At 39.6% G+C, this 6972-nt stretch overlaps 1 protein-coding gene across 1 annotated transcript in view; it reads right to left on the reverse strand.

Annotated features, from left to right (window-relative positions):
• The window catches only part of LOC107750856 (muscarinic acetylcholine receptor M1-like), a 52978-nt gene that overhangs the window by 2984 nt on the left and 43022 nt on the right, over positions 1-6972 (reverse strand). The window lies entirely within an intron of this gene.

Here is a 6972-nt window from a genome sequence, read left to right on the forward strand (position 1 = left end):
AGCAAAATAATCAATTTATGTTTATTTATTTCACATTTATGTCAAATGTTTGCAGTTAAACTTTACAGTAACTGCAATCTATGTATAATGTAGGAGTGCTTCCTAAATAAATGAAGATCACTGTTTCTTTATATCTACACTAGAGGGCGATGTTGATCTATTAAATGAGACAAGTATTAAATCTTAGTTTCTTTTTATAAAGCTTGGAAGGATTCAAAGAAATCCGTTTTCAAATATAGCATAAGATATATCATGTGAATCATGCTGCATCCAAATATGTGGATGTTGAAAGCACCAGATCATTTTCTGGAAATAAATAAACAAATAAACATTAATTAATTTGTTCTAAGCCTTTAAAAACGGCTCTATTCTTTAGGAATAAATCTAATAAATTACTGAATAGGTTGCCATACAAAATGAAGAAATTCACTCTTTTATTAATGCATAAACAAAGTTCTCAAATTCCTAGCCATTGTTGTTGTTGTTTTCCTCATGTATAATGTTATCAGGAGCGTATAATGCTCCTTGTTGTTACACTGAATATGTCTGCAAATGTACATTTTATATTAGAAAATGTGGGGGGAAATCCGGGCAAGATTTTGATTTTGCATTCTTGAAAATTTTTAGTCTTGGTTGCCTATTGCAATTAGAAAATTCTCATTAAATCTGTATAAAAGACTTGTAGGTGGTATTTCATACTCTGTATTTACTCATCGATGATATTTCATACTTGTTCTATGGAACATTACTGAAATTACTTTTGTCCCACATGGTTTGGACTTATAAATCAATACAGCCTTTCTCATAGAAAGTTTCCCCAGAACTGTCAAAACTTCAAACAAGCTCATCAATGGGAGAAAAAGCTCCTTGGTGAATTCTTAGTTCAAATATGAATAATTGTAATAAGAATTATTTTAATAATATTAATGATGCTAAATTTTTTTTGTGCATAAGAAACAAAAGAATACATCTCAGATGTTTTCATATGTGACCCTGGACCACAAAACCAGTCTTAAGTGTCAATTTTTCTGAATAAATAAGCTTTCCATTGATCTATGGTTTGTTAGGATAGGACAATATTTGTCACAACTCACAACCGAGATACAACTATTTGAATATCTGGAATCTGAGAGTGCAAACAAATCAAAATATTGAGAAAATCGCCTTTAAAGTTGTCCAAATGAAGTCCTTAGCAATGCATATTACTAATCAAAAATGAAGTTTTGATATATTTACGGTAGGAAATTTACAAAATATCTTCATGGGAGTTCTGGAGAGAGTATGCCGGGACAGGGTCCATCTGCTGCTAGTAGCCCCGTTCTGGCTGGCCCGAGTATGGTTCTCGGACCTTGTGTCCCTCCTCGACGGCTCTCCGCTGGAGATTACAATCAGGAGGGACCTCCTCTCTCAGGCGGGGGGCACCATCCTTCACCCCTGCCCGGAGTTATGGAAGTTGTGGGCGTGGCCCCTGAGGGGGCACAGCTCATAGCATCTGGTCTCTCAACTGAGGTTGTTGAGACCATACTCCAGTCCAGAGCTCCCGCCACGAGGAAACTGTACACCTTGAAGTGAAAGCTTTTCACTTCTTGGTGCGGACAGTGACTGCAAGACCCAGTCAACAGTTGGTACAGTTTTGGAGTTTCTGCAGGAGCGGTTTTCCGCAGGGTTATCCCCCTTTACTCTGAAGGTTTACGTGGCGGCCATAGCTGCTTACCACGCCCTTCTGGGTGGTCAATCATTGGGGAAGCACCCGTTAGTTACACGTTTCCGCCGTGGCACCCGGAGGCTGAGGCCAGTACAGCGCACCAAGGTGCCCTCGGGTGATTCTTTATCCGAGACCCAGTTATGTTCCTAAGGTGCCCACCTCTTCGCCGGGTCCCATAGTACTACAGGCCTTCTGTCCTCCCCCCTTCCAGGAAGCAGGCCAGGAAAGACTCAATCTTCTCTGTCCAGTGCGAGCACTGGACACTTGCGTCCACAGAGCTGCCCAGTGGCGTAAGGCAGATCAGTTATTCGTTTGCTTCGGTCCGCCTAAGAAAGGGGTTCCAGCAACCAAGCAAACCATGAGTCGGTGGGTGGTTGAGACCATCACACTGGCCTATGAGTCCTCTGGCCTCACGTCACCGATGGGGGTCAGAGCGCACTCGACCCGGAGTATGGTGGCCTCCAAGGCCTTATCAGTGGGCATGGCCCTCCAGGATATTTGTGCTGCGGCAGGCTGTTCCTCTCCGCACACATTTGTCCGGTTTTACAGTTTGGACCTGATACCAACCCCGGGGTCCCAAGTTCTCTCGTCTTGATGTGCTCGCCAGACACGCAGCAGACAGGAACTTGCTCGTATGGCACAATGGGTATTCTCGTTCCCAAAGCATTTGACGCAGCTCAAGTTCCTGAAGGGGAACATCTCGAGGTTACGCATGTAACAATGGTTCCCCGAAGGGAACAAAACGCTGCATCTTCCTGCCATACTCCCTGCATCCCTGCAGGCGCTCGCTTCCACAGAAGCTAACATGTGCGTTTGCCGGATGCGCCTTTATGCTTTCTGGTTGCTCACGTCACCCCGCTCGTGACGTCTCGCTTCTCTATTGGACTGATTTCACACATGCTTCAGTACGAGGTCTCACCCGGGGGCGTTCCCAAAGCGTTCGACGCAGCGTCTCTTTCTCTTTGGGGAACCATGTTTACATACGTAACCTCGAGATGTTTTTTGGTCCAGGGTCGCATATGTTGATGAAAGAGTATCAGAGCCTTACCGACAGGCTTATGGGGATACACAAAACAAAAAAAGGTTTGGAAACACTAGTCTAGAGCAACATTTTAAGAGCCTACATTTATAACAGATATTAAGATATATCAAAAAGACCTTACTATAAACCTGTACATAAATATTAACTGCAGTCTCATTCCATTAAATCTGAATACAATGCATGCTAAAACTAGTTTATATGCAAAAGCACAAGCTCTGCCTGTAATGACAACTAGCAGATCAAACATTTTCAAAATAGCTATTACTCTCCAGTTAAAAGCACATCCGTATGTGACAGTCTCTGAGCTAGCAGGCACATGAACAGCAGGAAAAAATGTTAACATCAAGAAAGATGAAAGATGGGCGAGGTGTTTCTTTACTTTGATTCTGCAAGAGGAAGTTGTTGCAGAGCTTTCCCAGAATGCCTCACAGAAACGCACAGTTAATCTCATTGATAGAGGCAGAGAATAGAATGTAACTGGCTCATGGCCAAGGACGGCTGAACATCTCATCTCTTCAGATAAAATGATATCTAGTTCTTGACCAGAAGTTGCACACAAATACACACAAACACATCTTACTTCTGGGGAGGGGGGGGGCAACCTTATGAAGTGCCAATCTAATTTCAGAAATAAGTCAAAAAGGCTGCTGACTGCTGCTCTAAAAGTAAGGCTGACAATCATATAGCATCATTCAGCAGAACAGGCCTACATTACTAAATATAGTCATAAACTTTAAAGAGGAAAGATTTTGAACCGAGAACATCTGTCTCTCTTTCAGTAACTCTTCTTCATCTTGATAAGGCAGCGGGATGCAAGGGGGAAGACAAAGATGAGAGTGAAAAGTAGATGAGATGCAAGATTAGGGAACGACAACCTGATCACATAATCACGTTATAAACATTTTGTTGCTAATATACCATATATGGGCTTGAATATTTAAAACAGAGAAAAGAACAATTGGATATGACCACTGTTGCACACGCGCATGCACACACACACACACACACACACACACACACATACCAAAGAGTCAGAGGTAATTAGCTATTGGATTCAATCTCAGTTCTCCTACAGCGGAAACGAAGGGATAATTAATTACTTTACAATAGGCAGACCAAGAATACATATATACTGTAGACACTGTTTAACAAGGGAACAAAGCTGTCAAAGAGAACCTGATTTGTTTTAAAAAAGTATACATTACTAAAAGATTTTTGTTTTTAGAATGTTCTTGAAAGAAGCCTCTATGGTCACCAAAGCTGCATGTATTTGTTAAAAAATACAATTGTGAAATATTATTATTTAAAAAAAAAAAAACTGCTTTCTATTTTAATATATTTTAAATTTTAATTTATTCCTGTGATGGCAAATATAAATTTTCAGCAATCTTTAGTCTATTAGTGTAATCAGTCTATTATGCAGATTTGGTGCTCAAGAAACATTTCTTATTATTAAAGTCAATGATGAACACATAAAAAAAAGTTATTACAAAATTTTGACTGGTAGTGTATATGGATAACTTTAAAAGAAAATAAGTACAAACCGGCAAAAACTGGCTTAAACACAAGTTAATCGATAACAACTGCTTAATTAAATCAGTACACAATTTTGTACAACAATGCTTCGGTTTGTGTAATATTGCTTAAATAACCTCTATACTGTATATCAATGTGGAATACATGTTTAGCAGATAAACAATGAGAGATACTGTATCTCGATGTTTAAAACCAACATTGTGAAAAGAGATATCAGTGTTTAACTAAACAGTTTCAGTTCCGACTGAGATGAGCCATGTTCAAAGCTGTTCTACACACACCTGCACATCACTTCCATATAAAACGGCAAGGATAATATTGTCTAAATTTAAGTTAAATACTATATTAGAACAATTGTGTTATTGTTATGTCAGATCAAGAAACCATTTATCAGAATTCAATGTGGTAAAGGTGTAGCAGCTAAAAGCATTACTGTTCCAAAGTTTGGAGTTGTTTAAAAAAAAAACTAAAAAATGTGAATAAAAATTCAAATTGTGTGTAAATCAGTAAAGCTTGACTGCTTATAGCTTTAGATGGTGCAGTCTGTTTAATCTCTAAAGGAGATATCAGAAATGTTACATAAAAAATATACTGATTAGTGTTTAATCACAGGCTTTGTAAGTAAAGACTGAAAAACAAGAGCATTCAATGCAATAAATAAAAACTCAAAGAGAGTTTGATGTTAAATACAGGCTTCATGTTCATTCATCTGAGTGAGATATCAATAGCAGAGAGGGAATCAAACAACAAAAGATGAAGTCAAAGAGAAATCTAATTGGCGTTGGGCTCTGATTCGGGCCCCTGAGCTCCTGCGTTCAGCTCTGTGATTTTATCCTATTAGGGTTGTGCTATGACCTGAAACAAACACACAAGCTCAGATGAAGGATAGCAAACACATTTTGTACAAAACTAGTGACACGCATAGGCATAATTCCATTAAGTCGTGGTATTTGGGAATTGTCTTAATTTCGGCTGATCCGCAAACAGCAGCTGATGAGCGGGCTGTTGTCATGGTGACCGGGGAGGATGTGGAGGGAAGCGTGAGGGGCACACGACGGCAAATGAGGTTAGAGCCAACTGTTTGCACATACACACACACCTATAGTTGATTTCATCTGTGAAACTGTAATGTGATTCAAATGTAAAGATGTCAGAGGGCAGGTGAAGAGAAACAGATTTCCATTTTTAAGTGGTCCTTTTTTCGCGCACACAGAGTGAACGTACAAATGCACAGCGGCATGTGCTCGCACACACACACACACACACAGCGTGAAGCCTTTGATGACAGACCTGAGAATCAAACGAACATCTGGAGTTTACATACATGACTTCAGACGTACTGTACATCAAACAGTTTTGTGTGTAAAAAATTTAAAGTATTTAAAGAAATGTATCGTATTTAAAGAATTCTTTGCCAGTCTGATGATGCCATAAACACACAGCAATACTTAATATTCCAAAGTGAAAAACGTCTGTGGAGATAACGGATTGAAAACCGCAGTGGCTGCTTTTGTTTTCATGGTCTTCTTTGGGAAAACACACTTTTATCAGGAAAACAGACTGGCATGTGCCGTCCCCCCTGGCGTGGTAGTTAAGTGTGAGGAGAGTGTGTGTAGTAAGAGCACTGTGTGTGTGTGTGTTGGGTATTTTGATGTAAGGCATGTGCTGTGAATGAGGATTTCTGAAGAATGATGGTTAAATCTCAACCGTTCTTTTCCAGACTTTGAGGGAGATCCGTGATTACCTCACACGGCCTTTAACCGACAGAAATGTCATCGGTGAACGCATGCAGAACTTTGATCAATATGCCCGATTGGAATTGGAATTAATCACTGGCATGGGTACAATTATAGATGGAAAGCCATAATTATCTCACAGTATCTCAATATGACAGTCAGAGGAGATCAGTGAAGCATGAGAGACTGCTCTCTAACAGATTGTTTACTGATCTCTTATGATTAAAAGTGATGGCGAGGGATTCGTCCCCGAGCAACTTCCTTCTCCTTATTTTACCTCTGCATACCATCCTCTAACATTCTCCCCATAATTTTTTTAGTCCTTGTCAGTTCAGTGGAAGGCGAAGTGTGAAATATCACCAAATGCCACTAAAAAGGAAAAAAATACAAACGACCATTAAATAAATTATATAAATAACTTCAAATAAAAAAGATGTAATATGTACGTTTTTTAAAGTATTTGAAAAATATGAAAATAAAACGAATATTTAGAATTTATATAATTATTCATTTTACAATTTTTATGTAACTTGTTTTACATAAAAATGTAAAACGAATAAGTTTCTGTTTCTAGATCACTAATCAAAGAAGTACATTTGTGACATTGTACAGACGTCAGATGTTCTTGTTTCCACTGAGGCTCCAGCGTTTATCCCAAATCATGCTGGAGAACATGATCATGAGTTTTGACACAAACTTGTGAAGTTCATGTAGCTAGAAGGTTGCTGTTATAAAAGCAAAAGAGAGAAAAAACAAATACTAAGACTGTGACGAGAGGGGCGGGGCCGAGAGGCGTGGGAACGGAGCGAGGCTGGTGGAGTAATTGCTAATGCGCGACACCTGCGCCACTCACCGGTCTCGAGTCTCACGGAGGAGCTCCGGAAGGATAAAAGTAGGAGTGACAACAGTGAAAGACGAGAGAGGACCAGGCCTGGATTTTATTTTGTGTTTTG

This window comes from Sinocyclocheilus rhinocerous, unplaced genomic scaffold, assembly GCF_001515625.1.
Source record: "Sinocyclocheilus rhinocerous isolate Xijiao unplaced genomic scaffold, SAMN03320098_v1.1 scaffold392, whole genome shotgun sequence".
NCBI classification, from domain to species: Eukaryota; Metazoa; Chordata; class Actinopteri; order Cypriniformes; family Cyprinidae; genus Sinocyclocheilus; species Sinocyclocheilus rhinocerous.